Raw genomic sequence first — 19,483 nt, forward strand, 5'->3', positions numbered from 1 at the left:
GTGCTAATTTACTCCTTATACATTATGTTAAAATAATTATAGGGAAGCACAGAGGTTAACAATGCTGCTTCATAGAGCTCAATCCCTTGGTTCAATTCTGGACATATCTGTTTGGATTTGTTTGTACTCCCAGTGTTTGTGTGGGTTTTCCTCTCACAGTCCAAATATATGCAGAAAGGTTAATTGGTTTGATTGCCCCTGGTTTGAGTCTGTGCATGTTTGTGTCTGTGTGTGCCCTGTGATGGACTGGCATCCCATCCAAGATGTATCCTACCTTGTGCCTGTTGCTTGCTGGGATAGGTTCTGGCTCCCACGCGACCCCGAAATGAATGAAGCAGTCAGAAAATAGATAAAATGGATAAATGTTAAAATAATTTACTAAATCCAATTGTTACGATCCCTGCCTCTCGGCAATGGAGGAGGCAGAAGTAGGCGTAGCCCCTATCCATCAGTTCACCTATCTGTTTTCCCATTCACCACCACACCCCCGTCTCATCCTACTTAAACACCTGTCCTTCCCTACCTCGTTGCTCAGTATTGGTTTTCCCTTTCGAGCTTCCTGGTTGCGCTTCATCTACACTGTGTTTGTCTTGGATTTCGGTTTGCGGTTTTTCCCTTCGGACTTCGGCTTTTCGGATCTCGGCTTGGATTGGTACTATCGCTCTATTTTGGATCACTGGCTACCTCTGGATTCTCGGATTGCTTTACGGACTACAACTTCGGATCACCCTTCGGCTTCGGTACTCGTTCCCTTCGGATTTCTTGCTTCCCCTGGACTCTCGGCTCGTTCCTATGATTACGGTTTGCTTACGGATTACGACTTGGATTTGTTCGCTCCTGCAAGTGGGTTCATTCACTGGTTCGGTCCCTATTACCGAACCCTTAACACCAATAGAACTAAGTGTTATTTCTTTTGTAAAACAGCATATTTCAAATTGTGCAATATGCACAATTGTGCAATGACAGTATCACCATTTAAATAACAATGGAATCTCTTGTACAGTATTTAACTTACTCTCAGGTGTGCTGTATGTTCCGTTTTATGACAGCCAGGGTTCACTTCAACCCTGGCTACCAAGATGATTATACTAGTGATGATGCTGATACAGTACAGTGCAGTTTTTAACTATCATCTATATTTGTTAGGACAAGTTTTCCCTTGGTTGGTTTCTTTGGCTTTAACTTGGTGAACACTTTGCAGGTTCAATAGCAATCCTAAGATCTGTATATATCAGCTGTGTTTAAAGTTTTTAAAGCATTTTAAAGTTTGTTTTTAAGTCAGCATTAGAGTGAGGTTAATGGTCAGTAGAAAGGATGGGATTCTAGTTACGTTTATGGTTAGGGGTAGAGTTGCTTTCTCTGTTCTGCAGGGCCTTAAACATTCCCACAGAGATTCTTAATTAACAATATGGTAAGTGGTTCAGAGGTTAATCATAATATAAGAGAGAATTGCCTTTTACCTCTTTGATTTCAAGCATTACACAATATTGTAAATATAAATAGAAGGTTTGGACATCTGCTGTTTTTGTAGTTCATATTTATACAGTTTTTTGTAATCTTAATCTTTAAAATGACAAATGTTCAAGAGACAATAAAGTACTTCTCTGTTTTACACTCATTTTAGTATTTAGTAAGTGTTTTCCTCTTTCTCTTGATTTCTCTAGAATCTGAAGAATCTGCAATGCAATATCTCAGAAACTAAGACATGGATTTTGTCATCTTAATCTGATTATTGATGTTGGCTGCAGAGTGCTGAACAACACACCTTGTTTTCTATGGGTTTATTTAACTGTCCTGTTTTCAATTTAATGTTAATTTACACTTCCATTGATTGATAAAGATAAATACAGTATATATATACAGTATATATATATGTGTGTGTGTGTGTGTGAATCATAACCTCCAAATTGAGACAGAAAAACTTTCAGTAAATGCCAATTCCATCCCTCTGGCATTCATTAACCTTCAAAGAATCCTGCCCTGGGGGATTAGCAATCACCCAACTTTGCTGAAGACTTAACAGACAGGGAAACTGCCGAGACAAATCATTAGTACTCCCATTAACATCAAATATCCCTTCATTTTTCTGACTCAGTTAATTATTACTTAATTATTTTATGTAGTTTTTTTCACATAACTAGTGCAGAATTACACAACAGATGGAGTTGCATTTATAAAAATGTTTCCTACTGTATATAAATCTAGAAGAGAGAGTGGTGTGTACTGCAATTATTATCCATAAAAATGAAAGTTGAACCCCATTTCTGTCTGATTAAATTTAACCATTCACTAAAACCTCGTTTAATTATTTTGGCTGACAATTTTTTTGGACTGGAGGATTCTGAAATGCAGACATTAGCTTCAAGGATTTTTTCCAGGTGGTGACTGTCAGAAGCTGTTTCTGCACTCTGAAAGCCCAGAAGTATAACTGTCTGTGCAGTTGTCACTTCTTCGATTTTATGAATGCCATCTATTTTTTTAGGTACAGGACATAGTCAATTAAAGTTGTTACTAGTTTTGGGAAGGATTTTGTGAAAGTGAGCTTTGTTAGCACAGAACCTGAATAAGAGAGAAAGTCTCTTCTCATTAGGCTAGAGTCTACATCTGACAAAAACGATTTTCTGTCTATTTTTTATATTAGTGATGTACTGCAGACCATCTTCCACGTCAGGACATTATGAATACCACACAGATAATATTTTTGATTCCCTCCTACACACCTGGCATTCACCGTCACTGAAAATAAAATCTTTGATCATGTCTGTCTTCACCACCATTTCTCATCATTACTGTCTTAGTTTGGGTGAAACAATGTTATTCAGTCATATACTGTAAAGTTAAGTTTATAATAATGTGTTTAAGGAAATATATGAATACATTTACACAACAGGTATTGTACAATTAAAATAATGCACATGAAGGCGCTTTTTTGGCATCTAAAAGAGGAGAGGGTCACATTCCAGGGTTGACACTCAATTGAAGTATTCCGAACCTAATTATCAATGAGGTGCATAAATGTTTTTGTCAACTTAAAAAAAACTACAAATGCATAAAAGACACAAGATTGATCTTGTGTTCTGATCTGGTTCATCTTAAACTGCAATTTAATGATGATTCCAGATCACATTTTTAAATACAGGGGATGAAGTAATGTTTTAAACAGCATGCTTGTGTGCAGTGTTTCATCTTATGCAATTTTACAAAGATACACCACTATCTTTAGCACTGTTGTGGGAGAAAAAATCCTCTTTCATTCATGGAAATCACAGTTTGATTTTACTCAAAATCCATGTACATAAAATAACAGTATTACAGATAACATCTTAAACTTGTAAACTGCTTAAACATCTTAAAATGAACAACATGAATGAAGTTGAACTCCCTCTTTCATGCACCAAAGCAAACATGCTCATCCTATACAGTAGGTCTTCTACATGGTAGCACCATGTTCACAATGGTATCTATCAACACTATCAGCAGCTGTCTTGAGTGACAATTACAGTATATGCACCGCTTAGAGCAGCATATGAGTAGCCCACTGTGGAATTGCAATCTGCCTACTTTGTAACACTTGAAAGTTGTTGGTTGTATAGTTGCAGAGTTTGTAAAGGCAAGGGTGGCAAAACATGGGCAAGCTAATCGGCATAGTCCATAAACACATCAGGCCACCTTGGTGATGTGACTGTAACAGTTTCTCATATAGTATGAGACATTCTGTGATTCTGTACCTCTCTAGAATTTCTGTGTGTCTGTTATCAACGGTCTAGTTTGACAGGCACATTACTCTGAATAACAACAGGGGAAACTTCCCTTTTCAATCCCAAAATGCTTTTCTCTCTTCCTCTCTCTCTCTTTTTTCCCCATTGCTAGTCAAGCATCCAACCTTTCACACCTACAACCTCAGCCTAACTCTGTCGTTTTTTGTCTCCCCTTTCCCACAATTCCCCAGAATAAATATTCAAAATAATGTTTTAAACAAATGAAACTAAATTTGCACTGGAAAAGTTATAAAATAACACGAAGTTGCAAAATAACATTGGTTGCAAAATAGAGAAGGCCATTCAACATATATAACCCATTAACCCATTTTTTTGCAAGAAACAAAGTGATATGATGGTATCCATTTAGAATCCAGGATGTCACCTTTAACAGCAGGATTGGTTGTTCCAGAATCCCACAACCCTGAAAAAATACCTGTTGTCCTTATTTCTAACTGCTCTTACCCATAGAATCCTTGATTTTTTTTAAAGATGATGATAATTTTGTAATAAAAGTAGAACAAACAAATCATGTTGGAGAGAGATGAAAATAAACTAAAAGTACAGCCATTAATGATTTTCAGGAATGATTTCCTAGTAGAAATATACAGTAAATGTATAATGAAAATAAATATACAGCAAAAAAAAACTGTATGATAAATTTCTTTAATGGTGAAGAAATAATTCCTAAGGCCTAAATTTGGAAAATCATATTAGAACGGGACAGAAAACGCCTGAGGTAAAAATTCTGAAGACAGGAAGCAATGTTGATATGTTTGTGAAAAAATTACAGTGATCAAAGATGAAAATGCTAAAAACAAAATTTTCCATTATGACTTTCTACAACAAAAGCCTACTGTTTCTTTGACCTTTGAGGTTTATGAAGTCTTCTGATGAATAAAAGCTTGAGAGTTGTCCTAAACGTGCTCTGTAGCACAAGAATAAATTCATATGTATCTTGCTTTTAGTCAAAGCATACTGGATCTGTAAAAAAAAGTTCTTATTTTGCAAATAATTACTTTAGGTTTTGTAGGTTTAATGTACCCCACAAGTATGTGATTTTAAAAAACAGTTGAAGACTGTGCCTGTGTCACTTTGAGACCTTTTTTCATTTTTGTGGTTGTTTTTATTATTGACATACTGTACACTTTTTACAGTGATCCAAAGTAGCTAGACTATTTTGCTGAGAGTGTGTCCTGCTGATGACTTTATTCAGACTAAGCTGTATGATTAATTGCTCTGTCAGTCTTTACCAGTCACCAGCTGTCATCCTGACTTTCATTTAATGACGTTTTGCTGTCATTCGGACAGTACAGTACCTCAGCCATTTCAGCATTAGCAGCAGATTCAATAACTTGTCACTGTCAGTCTAAGGAAGAATAGTGTTCTCTGACATCTTTTCTGCACTGTCTTATCTTTCAATCTGTCTTTCAGAGCAGAGTTTAATTAAATGACAGAAGTATACAGGCTTTAGACAGACTTTCATTGTGAGACTGTAGCTAGAAGACCCCTCCTTGCCATTAATGACATTAACAGGCCTGTGTAGAGCTTTTGTGTGTACCTGCCTGGGGACTTTCACTGATTGGGAATGTTGAAAATTCCATTTTCACAACTTGTTGGTCAATCAGGGTGTAAGACACACACAGGTTCAAGTGTTACAACATACGACTATGCTAATTTATCTTTTTAAGGAAGTATTTGAACATCTGTTGTCTAGCACAAGGTGTGAACCATTCTAGGTTTGAGTTTCACATGTTATATCACGTCATCATCACATCACTTTCAATAACTGCTTATACAATTCAGAGTCATGATTGACTGGAGCCTGTCCAGGAAGAATTGGATTCAAAGAAGGATACACCCTGGGTAGGGCACCAGTCCATCACAGGCCACACACAGGCAACAGAAACACACACAAGCTTACCAACATGTCTTTGGACTGTTTAGGAAACTGGAGTATCCAAAGGAAGCCCATAGCAACACAAGGAGAGCATAAAACTCCCATGTAGATAATTAAACCCAGGGCCCCAGCACTGCAAGGCAGCTATGCTAACCACTGTGCCTTTCAGCTTCAAGTTTTAAAAGAAAATTGTTTTTTGGAGTATGTCTTTGTTTCAGTCATGGTATGTTGCTTGTATCACAGGGGCAGCGGAGGTTATGCTTTATTAAATTAGTAAGGCATAAATTCAGATTGTTGGAACTGCAGCTTGCTATTATATTCAGTACATTACACACTTTGGCATTGTATCAGGAATGCACCAAATTACACTGTAATCAATAAAGCTTAAAGTTATCAGTAAGTTCAACAAGTGAGCTGGATTGTATGTCCGATGGTTACACACTATCTGCAGTGGGGTCAAAACTAACAGATAATGGTTAAATCCTAAGCCCTGTAATTGAGTTTCATCTTTCTTTTGGACTGTCTCATCAAAAAACTAAATTTCATGTTAAAAGTACAAAAATAAAGGATCCTTGTTCAGTCATATGAAGTCTTTTGTGGTCATTTACTTTTTTTCAGAAATATGAAACATTTTTCAGGGCTCAAAACAGACACTACAGCACCACAAACCCCAATTCTTTCTGAAATCACATTTTGTAGAAACCTAGTAACTTACCTTTTCTTCTGGAAGAGGCATGTGGACACAGGGACAAATAAAGACTGCCTCATTAGGAGCAAAGTAATGGTCTGAAGTAAATGCTGGCTTATTTTTTCAGTTTTAGTCTTCCCTTTTCTAAACCTTGGTTACATTATTTTAAAATTAGGTTTAGAGTTAGAATTGAGTTAAAATGATTAATTCTAGTCCTTATTGTTGTATTTATTTATTTTTTGCCACATCTGCATTTGGATTTGGATTTGTAATCCAAATAAGTTTGATAGTCGTGAAATGATTGGAAGTACTGTATCTTAGGCTTATGGAAACTCAGGAGTGAAAAAATACTATTATTAAGAGCTTTTGTACTGTATGTTTGAATGATGTTACATATACTCTTCTTGTATCTTCTTGTATCTTCAAGGACTAATTGAAGTGAGTCTTAACATTTCTTGAAAGTAAGCTTAATTGGAAGTCTTTGGTATGTAAAGAGACAGAACCCTGAAGCAATAGATAATTAGAATATACTGTAACAGAGCACATACTGTACTGTATGCTGAGGAGAAGGCAGATCAGTTTCTGATACTTGTTACTGTGAGGGGAGAAAAATACAACTAATTTCAAGGCATTATTTGAAAATGCCACCCGAAGAACCTACAGCCAAAATGTAGTGTTTCTTTTCTTCTTTTTTCAGCATGGAATAAACCTTTACTTGTTCCATTATTTGAAAATGATCTATTTTCCTTCATTTTATAGTACAAAGTTTCTGGTACATTGCAAATCTTCATATTCCATTCTCCAACAATTACATTACCACATCATTGTAATTTGCATGTCAAGTTTTTCTTATGTTTTTGTGAGCTATAAAGGAAATCCAATAAACAAAAAGGCTGATCCTGGAACATACAGTATTCCCCGAGTTTTTGATCTCATGACTTGGGGGGTGAGAATGAAATATTTTGCCTTTGCTTAAAAAACATCAGCCATTTGTAACTTTTCTGAAGATTTTTTTACCTAAAAAAAAACAAAATCACAGCTGCCATCTACATATTGTATGAAGAGATGGAATTTGCACCTACAGTATTTGTTACATTTCTGGCATGTTTATGTAGACTCAGAGACAGATTATATCAGTGTACAGTAGGGGTTTATATTTGTGATTAAAATGGGACCCTAAGCAAAAGGCAGATTTTCTGTCCAGAATGTAGTAACATTAGTATTCAATATGCCCTCTTCTAGATTCATTCCCGTCAGTCATACAATAGAGGTTAAATTATGATTGACTTTTAAAATTACCTGTACTAAATATCAAATTTTGTTCACATTTACAGTAAGTGCCATCTGAAAATGTGACACTGTACCATACAAAACTGTGACAAAGGTAAGTTTATATGGCCATGACCAAGACATTGTAGAATTCAATTTCTCCAAATCTGTTGGTCAGGTGTTTCTTTACTGGTCCAAAGAGATGGAAATCACAGGGTTATATGTCAGAGCTATGAGTTAGGTGGTCCAACACAAAGTTGATTTTGGTATAACACCAAGTGGTGTTTTACATGGGTGTACCTGTGGTTGCTACCTTGAATTAAGACACTGAATACTGGTTGCAGAGCCCATCCCCAATGGGGTTGTAAGCGTCTGTGAGTTATTACAGTATCCTGACATTGCACGGCACTACAACACACCTGTGATTATTATATAACATGAAGTCTGTACACTTCTGTGAGTTAGCGAAGCAGGTGCAGGTGGTATTCTGTACATAGAAATTGAATCACACTCCACACTTCAAATTAACAGAGGTGGGTGGAGTCGCTTCTGTGAGCATATGATGGTATAACAGCACTCTGCCATCAAACTCATTGGATAACTATTTTTTGACCATAAGAGGACTTTGGACTGTACTCTATTTATTGAAAATGTACTTTCAAAGTATATACAGCATATGAATATATAACATATATATTTAAATGTCGACCAACACGTTGAGGAAATCCTCCAACCAGGCATAGGCATGTGTTTTGTCTATTACATGAAAATATTTTATATTTTAGTATAGGTAATACTAAAATGTTTTTACCTTTTGAGGTATTTCATCCATCTGTTTTCTAACCACTTCATCCAATTCAGAATTGCAGGGGAGCTGAAGCCTATCAGCAGGATATGTCTGGAGGGGACCCTAGTCAGGTGCACTGCTCACATAGACAGACACACACACTCACAGCAGGGCCAATTTTCACAGAAGCCTTTAGACTGTGGGAGGAAACCAAAGCACCCGTCAAACTCCCACGCAAACCCAGTGAGAACATCCAAACTCCATGCAAACAGCACCCCAGGTTCAGAATTGAACCCAAGGCCCCAGGACCATGCTACCCTCAAGTGTTTCATTAAACACAAAAATTTAAAACATAAAAATAAGGTAGCATTTTGTTTTCTTTTACCAATTTTCCTATTCCATTGTTATTATGAATTTTACTCTGTGAATAATTAATTTGAAAATGACAGATAAGCTGAGCCGTGCTTTTACATTTTCATTGTGGTAATTCTTCATATACTGTACAATTCTATGGATGTACAGTATATGAACATAATGGATGCATTTTCTAAGTTTATTCTATTATCCTACTTTCCTCCTTAAGCTACTCTCTAAAAAAATATTTATTACAACAGATGTTGAAGTAAAGTGTAAATCAGAAGGCTTATGATGTTTTACTAAAAACTCTCCAAATTCCATTAATGATATAACATATTTATATATAATAGGATAGAAGAATAAGAATATAATATCTGTCAACTGATGCCCTCCTACTGTATGAGATTATTAATAGAGGAGACCAGCAAGTGCGGTGAATATAGAGGAAATAAATATAAGCTCTCAAAAAATAAACTTTCAGGATAACTAACCAAAACGTTTATCTGTGTAGATTTTGTGCTCTTTTGGTAATGATTTATCACTTACAGATAGTTACAAATATCTACTTTATACACAAAACTTGTATGAGTTGATTGACAGCAGTGGTTATATGGTCGTTCTGACTATTTTGCCTTGATTGTGTGTGAAGATAGATTTGTATTTCAAAAGATACAGTTCTGATTGTAATGCTTATAAGCAGACATAACTGTTCACAGTAGCCTTCAGTTGGACTGTATGAATTTCACAAACCTTGTGAATCAAAATCCATGTTATGAAACTATTGGCTTTCTTGTGCAAAAAAAAAAACACCTGTCAACATGAAGGCTTCTTAAATCCTCAGCATAGTGCAATACATTGAAGAGACAGAGGTTAGACCTTAGAATGATAACCTGAAGACAGTCATGCATTTCCAGGATTGTTTTAATAGTTTTTTTTAATAGTTTCAAAAGCTGAGCTTTCATTATTGACATTTTTTAAAAGCGTGTCTCAATCCAGGAGGCATGATTGAATTTGGTTAATGAGCTAATAAAGAATGGTAGTCTGGATAATGAAAGTACATCAGCATACCATTTGTGTCAGATGACAACACAGGCAAAGGAGAGAAAGTGAATAGTAAACTTCAAGGCAAAAGCTTTGGATTTGGGATAGGTGAAGTTGAGTCCCTCCAGACTCCTTCCAACATGTTCCTTGTGTTTTCCATTAAGAAAATCTGGACTATTATTAGAAAGTGTGTGGGAGGATACTGTAATGTACCAAGTAGAGAAACAAAGTTTTGAAGGTATAAAACTGTCAGAATATATGGTATACTGTATACTGCATGTACAGTATATATATTTCAAGAAATGATCAAATATGGAAGTGGATTGGATATCTCATGCTATAAAATGCAAGGCAAGAGAAGATATGAGGAATTCTATGATGCTCCGTTCTTCTCTGCTTACCTCAGTACATATAACTCCAAGAAGTGCAATTAGATTTCTTCCTGTGCTGAAAAGAGTAATGATAAAATACTTTATGGAAGATGCAAATGTTTCTGTGGGGCTATGGCTAAGAAAAGATTAATGAAAGTTGCTTCCGAGCTCTTTCTAATTCACGCATCAAATCATGGTAAAGCAAATGGTAATTTAACAAAAGTGGAATTACAGATGACAGACAGAAACACAGCATTATGCAGTGAGATTCTCTAGTAACCTGTCTTAGCATTCTTAGCAAGAGATCCATAATGACAAAATGACCCTATACATTCTTACATTCGTGTCTCAACTTAGAGTTTAATAGTAGACATGGTTAGCCTAGACTATGAATAATAAAGAAACTGGTGAAAAGACTTGGGTGCAGGCTATGGACAGTTTATTATCTCCAGCTCACACAGTGAGGTACACTGTGGTGTGCAACGACCTTTTACTGTAAATTGAACATTTGTAAATTGTGCTTTCTAGTGCCTGCAAATGAGAATTGCTTCTAAATAATATTATATGTTTCATATGTTTCAAGGGACTAGTTGTAATGCCTGGGTTATGGAATTGCTCAGATTGCTTTCCACAACCAGCAGCTAAAACTCTGTAACTCAGAGTTAACACCAGCAAATTGACTGTGTTGTACTGTATTGATAAAGAAAATCTTTATTACTTACAAACAGCTGTGTGAGAAGTTCTGTATACAGATAACATTATCCAATATATAATATAATTACAGAACATTAAAAAATATAGAATTTGTTTAATATGATATGGTACTGGTAAAAACATACACCTACATTTGAACTAATAATTCAAATTTTACATTATACAATTATAATTTTATATTATATGATACAGATATTTTAAGGATCTTTATCATACTGTTTACATTCATAGATATCTGTCTATATATTTAAAAAAATAAACCATACCAATGAAAGATCCCATTAATAAAAAAAAACGAATGTATGCTTCAGAAATATGTAACTTCTATTATGTTTTTATGTTAATTTGAATGTCTTGAAGGCTGTATTGTACACATTACACCACATTTTCAATGTGGTGGAAAAAAATCAATATTCTTTATAATAAGTAATTTAAGAAAAAAAACAAAGTTTTTTAAATAAATAAATGGAAGTGTTCTGCACAGACTCTACAGAGCCTCTCTCTAATGCAATCACATCAATACATCACCTGCTTAAAACCAATCAAACAAATATAATCCTGTTTTGATACATCTTTAATAAAATAAGTCTTGCAGAGAACCTTTTGGAGGTAAAAGGTTTAACAAGAGGCAGAAAAAAGTACACTCTACAGTAATAGCAAGGTTTATGTTTTATATTCCATCAGTCTTTTAAATTCAAATGTAATTTTAATCTGATTAATCAAATCATTGTAAAAAAAGTCTTCACTGTGAGCAGTACTCTATGGAAGACTAAGAAAGGGTGACTGAACTGTACTTCACACTAAAGAAAGACTGAGTACCTTTTAAGGGTTTAAAGGCAGTAACTTTACATAATTAATACAACTTAAGCATGTATTCATCATCATGCTTCTGAACATGACAACTTAAACAGAACAAGCCAGCAAATGCATTTAATCTTAGGACTCAAGTCTTTTTTTCTGTTTTAATTTTTTATGAACTTACTCAAAATCTTTTTTCAAAAGGTTAGGATAAGTTCAATGACGCAATTAAAAAAATGGTGCCCTTTGAGATACATTACCAAGGCAAAATGATACATTAATAGCAGTCGTGTTTGCTCTTGGATTCCCTCAATTAAAGCCCCCCAGTGCTTAAGATGTAGCCAAGTAATTCCAAATGTTTTCCCTCAGCCCCTAAGCAATCCCAGAGCAGTTTGACTCTTTGCTCCTGTGCTTTACTCAGATATCCACTCCTTCCTATACCAGAAGGTCAGCCGTGTCCAGGGACTACAGGGACTAGGCCATATTACCTAACAGACTGCCGCTTCTCCACAGACTCCTAACCCAGCCTGGATGAATGCTTTTGACATAAAAAGAACAACAGTGAGCTAAAAACATGAGCTGTTGTGTTTTCATTGCTGCACATGGCCTCAGAAAAAGCTGCAAATCTCATTGGAACTTTGGGACATTTTTATTTTCTTCAATAAAACCTCAAACATGTAAGGGCTACAGTACACCTTTCAAAAATCAAAGAGAACAAAAAATCTCCCTTTCCTTGGCAATAGATCTCAGTGTATTGTGGCAAATATATCATGGATTTTGACAATGCTCCCAGAATGACCTGTTTTGGCAGCACATTAACATTGTTATAACAATTGCGGCTTGCATCTCATTTCATTTGAATGCACTTTCTCCATGTTTCTTTGGATTCATATACATTCATGGTTTTCTATAGCTATCGCCAATTTGGCTAATTTCTAATTTAAAGATTCGGTATAATATTGGCGGGGGGCAGTGCAGTGGCTTTGTGGCTAAGAATCTGTGCCTGTGGCTGGAAGGTTGCCGGTTTGTATCCTGCAGCCAGAAGAGGAATCGTACTCCGTTGGGCCATTGAGCAAGGCCCTTAACCCCAACTGCTCCAGGGGTGCCGTATAAATGGGTGACCCATTTCTACCTATATCTGTGTGTCTCATCAAGAGCTAGTTGGGGTATGAGAAAAAACAAATTCCTAATACAAGAAATTATATATGGCCAATAAAGTGATCTTAATATTGTACTCAGAAGTAGATAGAAATCTTCTACAAACAGAAGGCCAGAAACAATTTTTATTATGATAAAATGTTCCTTGTAATAATGGCCAATAAAGTGATCTTAATATTGTACTCAGAAGTATATACAGTAGAAGTCTTCTATAAACAGAAGATTAGAAACAATTTTTATTATGATAAAATGTTCCTTGTAATAATGGAACTGTGATGTTTTTCCTATAGATACTGTACATATTCAGCAACTTTCTATTTTGCGAGATGTAAACAAATCTCAAAATCTTTTTTGAACAAAGTGTTACTAAATCTGTTCAAGACTTTTTTTGTTTCTTTCTGTTTTCCTCAATGCTTCATCTGTTCTTGTGTTTCTTACCTTGCTCCCTATTCTATTGAGAATATTGTTAGTAAAAAGGTTGGAGTGGGGAGCTTTGTCAGCATGTGGGCTACAAAGGAAGAAGCAGAGATTAATTTCTCTTTTAAAAGTAAAAAAAAAGCTTTTATTGGATGCAGGTCTTTACATAACTGCCTAGTATAGAAGTATGTGTATCACAAGCCCACTTATTCACATTTATCTCCTTTATAGTTCCTCCCATTCCAACAGAAGAAAAACTCTCTTGCTTTATCATAGTTACTCAGACTTCTTTTTCTTCTGACTAGAGATCTTTTATTGACTGAAAAATATCCTTCACATATTATTGGCATAACCCCCACCCAAACCTGAAACAGCCTTCACAAAATCAGCCTTGGGAGGAACACCCACTCCCAAGAAAACCCAGATCCATTTGATTTCCTATTCCTCAAAAGCTCACTCAACCAGTCACACCATAATAGGCTGGAATTAAGCAAATGATTATCAAGATTTATTGTACTGTTAATTGTCCATATACTGTATATTGAATGTTTTTTTTCTTCTTTTGGCAACATTGTGGGACTATGGTATTGATCTCATCTTTAATGTGCTGCAAGTATAACGACTCTCACTACTTCCACCTGCCCTGTTCAGACAGGGCCTCCCCTTCCACCCTATTACCCCGATATCCCTCAAGTCGTGAATCAGACCTTCTCAATTTGTAGACGAACCTCAACCTTTTTTCTATGCGCTCATATCATATCATGAATACATCATAGACCTGGTCTACAGTATACCTCTCTTAACCATTTACTACCTGTGGGGCCTCTTGTTGCAAAGGGCGTTGCTGTACCAACTGCAATTATTGCCTAAGAGTGCAGAGATAGGTGTCCCAATGGTCTACTTCACAATCATTCGGTTGACATTGTCCTGCGTTCTAAATGATTACATCTTTAAGGTGAATCAGGGGTGTACAACTATTTTCAATATTCTTTTTTTATACAAGTAAAAAAAAAATTCAACTTCTGAGACGTAAAACCATACTGTATGTTCCTGGTGTTTATCTTCCAGTTATAACAAAACATATACAGTACTACTGTATATATAAAAGTAAAATATATAAAACTCCTACAATCAAGATATAGTATCTCCAAAACAAAAGCCGATATTTATATACTGTAAACAATCGCAAGAAAAAAAAATATTGTAATATTAATTTTATTGATAGCAGAAGAAAAAATGCTATGGTAATAAAAAATCCAATAACAATAAGTCTTCAGTCAGAATCACTCTGGCTAAAGATTATAGAAAAAAAACAAAACCAAAATGAGGGGAATTAATGGATATTCTCCAGACACACATCTGTTTGGCTACAGTTCTCAGATTTGTTCAGATTACCTTTTTATAGGATTATAGCATAGCACATGACTGCATACAAGCCTCAGGATAAAACAATAGCTTTAGGTTGTGTAATAAAGCCTTAAACACCTTCAATTTGTATGAAAACCAAATCATTAGCAACATATCTGTAATCACACGGGTCCACAGCTGAAATCACAAGCCAACTGTTTATGCTGTCCATGTTTATGACTGAAAAGGTTTTGTGAGAGAGTGGCAGCTTTTAGTACAATGTTCTGAAGCTAATTAGGGCTTGGCAAAGGGGTTCTGCAGAGATTAAGCACAGCAAAGATGATGTCAGTGAAAACTACACATGTTAATAATGAAGTCACTATGTTGCTTTACTTGACAGATTAAAATGGCAGCCTCTCATTATAAGAGATGATTGATACTAGTTGTTGGCTTGCCTTCATGTAGGGAGTCTGACACTTGCTATTGTACAGTACATCTTTGTGCTACTGTGCTCTAGCAGTGAGATTGCATACACTTTTTATAGGATTATCAGACATTGCATGTGAAATGGAAATGGTTATTGTGGTAATTTAACTCTGAATGTTCTACATGAATGCCAATGCTTTCAAATAAGCATAGAATTCTTGTAGCAGACAGTTTGCTCAGGATTGGTACTGCTATGAATTGATGGAATAACATCACCATTTCATATTGCCCCACCAATATGAGTGGCCAGAGAAATGCCTAATAATAACATTTAAAGATTTGTTTTCTTTTAATCTGCATTAAGACTAGTCAAAGCTTCACATCATTTTAAATTTTGTAAAACTTAATTTTTGACATTAACTATTGCTTTTATGCATTTGTTTTTATTGTTGACGAAACACTGTACAGTAGCATGTAAAAATGCTGGACATTACTGTATACAGTATGTTAGTTTAATATGTGTATTTCCAAGCATTTCATATTCTGAATATTTAAAATAATATGGCATTTACTTTGAAAAAATAGTATTTTGTGGTCTAACAAGGCATCCCTGGCAATACTATTGTGTTTTGTTATCACGGTCATGTGAGAGAATGTTCTGCACTAAATACTTCCTACACAACCTAGGAGAGGATTATGGTTTACCTCATGTTATTGATACTTCATATTAAATGAAGGATGTTTATTAATTTGCCACTGCTACATTTTTAATGCCTATTTGAATAGCTGGCTATGACTTCCATTTATCCAGTTATACCTTCCAAACAAATACTTATTATCTTTCGGCAAGATTTTACATTGCATGCCAGGAAATCTAATATATGAGCTTTGTGGTTTCATCCTGGTGTTTTATAGGGTCATACAGTATGAATCTCCCAATTGCAAACTCTTAAAAGTCTTGATTGATTTAATGCCATCGTGTGAGCAATGTGAATAATGAGAGATTGTTTGGCATTTTGATTTTACAATCAGGCCACTGATATTTTTTTACTTTGTTTACATTACAAAAAAAAAACAAAATCCAAACAAAGATGAAAATTAAAATATACATTATTACTTGACTTTTAAAACATATTGTGAAATCGTATTGTTATTATCCAGGCTATTTTTACATGCTATGAAAAATAGGAAATATATGTGTTAATATTTTCATTCTTAGTTTCAGAGGAGACAACCTGTTCAACCTGTAGTATATACAACAACTTGCTGATATAATAACATACTAAACTTACTTATACATAATTTCTTGGTACAATTTGCTTTCTACTTAACATAACGCACAGTATGTTTTTCAAAATGCTAATAGAGTCCTTGTGTTTCATTAAGGACATTCAAATAATATATTTACATCTGTGAAAATGTAATAACAAACAATGTGTATTATTAGAAAGTACAAAGAATAAAGTACAGAATAAAGAGTAAACTTGTTATTGCTGGTTCCTATATAAGAGCAGATAACAGAGATTGGAAAATCCAGTACTTGAGGGCTAGAGTGCTACACATTTTGCAACAATTATTCAATTAGTAACTGGATAGAAGATTAAAAAACACATAATCTGACTACTTATCCACCTATCTTAAGTAAGATAGTAAGACCAGAATGGAATGAAAATCAGCAGGTCTTGTGGCTCCTGAACACTTGAGCTGCCTATGCTTGATCTATTAAGATATCTGACAATGTAACATAACCTTTTCATTGCCTTTCCAAATGGAATGTAATAAAAAAGGATTTTGTTGAGTTACAGTAGATTTGTAATTCGTGTTTCTCTCATATTTTATTCACACAGATTTAATTTCCTCTTTACTTTGTTTATTGCCAGTTGGAGGATAATCACTGCATTGTCTCTTTGCCATTAAGAGGCACATCGCCATATTATAAAGGCTAAAAATACCCAGAAAGGAATCTTCACATTCTCATTGCACTGCGCTGTTTATAATTGTAGTAATACTGTGCATTTAGAGGTAATAAAGAATTAACTCATCACATTTTGGTGTATCTTGGTCTCACCGATTCCTGAAGTTCTTTAAGGGTAGCCATCACACAATTATTTTGGCACAAATCTGTCACTGAACAGCACAACTTTAAACAGTAGCTGTAGGAGACTGATTCTGGTTGTGAACCAATAGGAATGAGAGGTCAAGAGAGGCCTTCTATTGAAATTATTGATTTTACCATTTTCATTTTCTGTTATGGCAAAAATAAATCAACAGTACATTTGGTGAATTATATTTTGCTTATCTGTTGCATTGGGTTTTGAAAAAGCTGTTTCTTTGATGTTGCGTGTTACCTCTGACAGACAGCAGCTTCTCAAACCCAGTGGACCAATCTTTGCAATATAAGATTGCAAACACTTATTATTTTCTGAAAGAAGTGAAATAATACCTGTTTTCCTTTTATAAAGTATAGACTATATTGTCAGAGAACAATTTTTTCATCCAGTCTTTAAAGTGACAAGTATATTAAGCTCTGAGCTGTGTATAAGGTACAGGCATCTATATTATAGGTTGTTTGACACTATATGTTGTGCTGTACTGTATGTGTAATATTTTTGTAAGAATTTACATAAAGCGTGAAATGGATACACTAGTTCATACACTATGTCACAGTAACGTACAGATTTGAAAAAGTAACCCACGCTAAGGTGGCTCTTAACATACAGTATGGTTCAAAATTTAACATGCTACCGTGTGCTCACTTTCACCTTTTGAAAAAGTTTTAAAGCTTTTAAATGCTGGTAATTGTAATTGCAGTTGATTGCATGGGAAGTACAGTAAGTCAGTCTATTCATCTTGAGTGCTCTATACTTACTGTCCACATTCAAGTACAACAAACAACAGCAACAAGAAAGAAAATACAATTCTTTTTAACACTTCCTTGAATCATATAACATTTGTGAAAATGAAGTAAACATAAAGACAACAACAGCTTGTGAATTTTCTTGTGCCCTTATGTGTTTTATAGTAGGTTGCAGATCCAATAATATTCAGCAAAAATGCAGTAATACTAGATGATCATTGTGCTTTACAACTGTCTGTCACTTCTTCTCTATTCAAAGAATTAATTAGCTGTGATTCATTTGAAAAGTACATAATAATGAAATCACTTGTATTACAACTATATCTTTTGATACAGAAACGTCAAGTATGTTTCCTGTATTTTAAGGGAAAGTTCATTTAAGATTGAGGGCAGACGGGCACTTTTGACAAATTTAATAAGTTTGGAACAAGTTACTCTGCCACATGTTTTGAAGCTGATGCTCTGGATTTCTTCAAAAAGCATCAGGATGCCTCATATTAATCACACAGTAGAAAGCAAACAAATTAGAAGGGTCTAAATTAAAAAGGAACTCAAAGAATTCTGCAAGTTGCTTTCTGTGCTGTGCTAAGCAACATGTAATGTACAATTTTGACTGTACTGTAATCTGGTACATAAATAGCACTCCAACCTGTGAGACACATCATCACTGTCATCTAGAATAATCCTCATTTAAGTCTAGTAAGTGCTGTCTGAGACACAGAGGAAAATGTTGCTTGAGAAACAAATATCGTATGCACTAAAAGCAATTAAACCGATGTCTGCTTTGACAACAGACAACTTTTAAATATGATTATAGATTTTTAAAGGTCTAGCAGAAGGAACCAATCCAATGAGCAACAGATCTTATCTGCTTATCAATCTGCTTGTCACCATTTCAGTTTTGACCTAAGGCTACCTTTATCATAGATCTTTAATTTTTTACTCCAATACAGATACCCTTTAGCTCTTTATGTCTGGTGAAAACAATATGCAGTTGAGAAGATCACTAAGACTCTTACGTTATCAGCACTCAAGATGTCAGTACTTTCAGAATTCAATATACTGTACAATAGCAAAATTACTTACAGTACCTATTACTTCCCAATGATAGCCTAGGAGAAATGACGTTTGCATGCTTCAGTCTTCTTATAATGTTTATCATCAAGAAATGGACACATATCTCCAGAGATGAAATGATGATACTTGATGTTATCACCCTGCAGCAGTGGAATGTACTGTAAAAAGAAGTATCCTATTTATGTCATACATGACTGAACTCTATGTTCCTGAACAAATCAAAAGCTTTTCAGATTTATTTTCAATTTTCACTTTTAATAGACTAGACCTTTTAGACTAAACTACTGTAGTTTTAGTGTATTGCTTTATACAGTTATATTTAATTAAAAACTGTGCTTGCCATACTTAAAACAGAATATTGCATATTTAAAATACATGTACTGTAAAAATGCATGTTCATACCTTATACTTTCCAAATGGAATTAGAAATTTAAAATCTTGCTTTAAATAACAAAATTATTTCATACTCCTTTTAAATTTATTCAGTGTTAATTTTTTAAATTTTTAATTTTTAAATA

General features: G+C 34.7%; 1 protein-coding gene across 2 annotated transcripts in view; it reads left to right on the forward strand.

Moving 5' to 3' along the window:
• The window catches only part of LOC148840699 (leucine-rich repeat and immunoglobulin-like domain-containing nogo receptor-interacting protein 2), a 318,418-nt gene that overhangs the window by 151,873 nt on the left and 147,062 nt on the right, over positions 1-19,483 (forward strand). Inside the window, exon 3 of one of the 2 annotated variants that reach the window (XM_088933170.1) lies at positions 7,681-7,730. The exons of the other annotated variant lie outside the window; for it this stretch is intronic. The gene's annotated coding sequence lies outside the window, so the exon portion shown is untranslated. The remainder of the gene's footprint in view (positions 1-7,680; positions 7,731-19,483) is intronic. 2 annotated transcript variants of the gene reach the window in all.

This window comes from Atractosteus spatula, chromosome 1, assembly GCF_055471065.1.
Source record: "Atractosteus spatula isolate fAtrSpa1 chromosome 1, fAtrSpa1.hap1, whole genome shotgun sequence".
In the NCBI taxonomy this organism is placed as follows: domain Eukaryota; kingdom Metazoa; phylum Chordata; class Actinopteri; order Semionotiformes; family Lepisosteidae; genus Atractosteus; species Atractosteus spatula.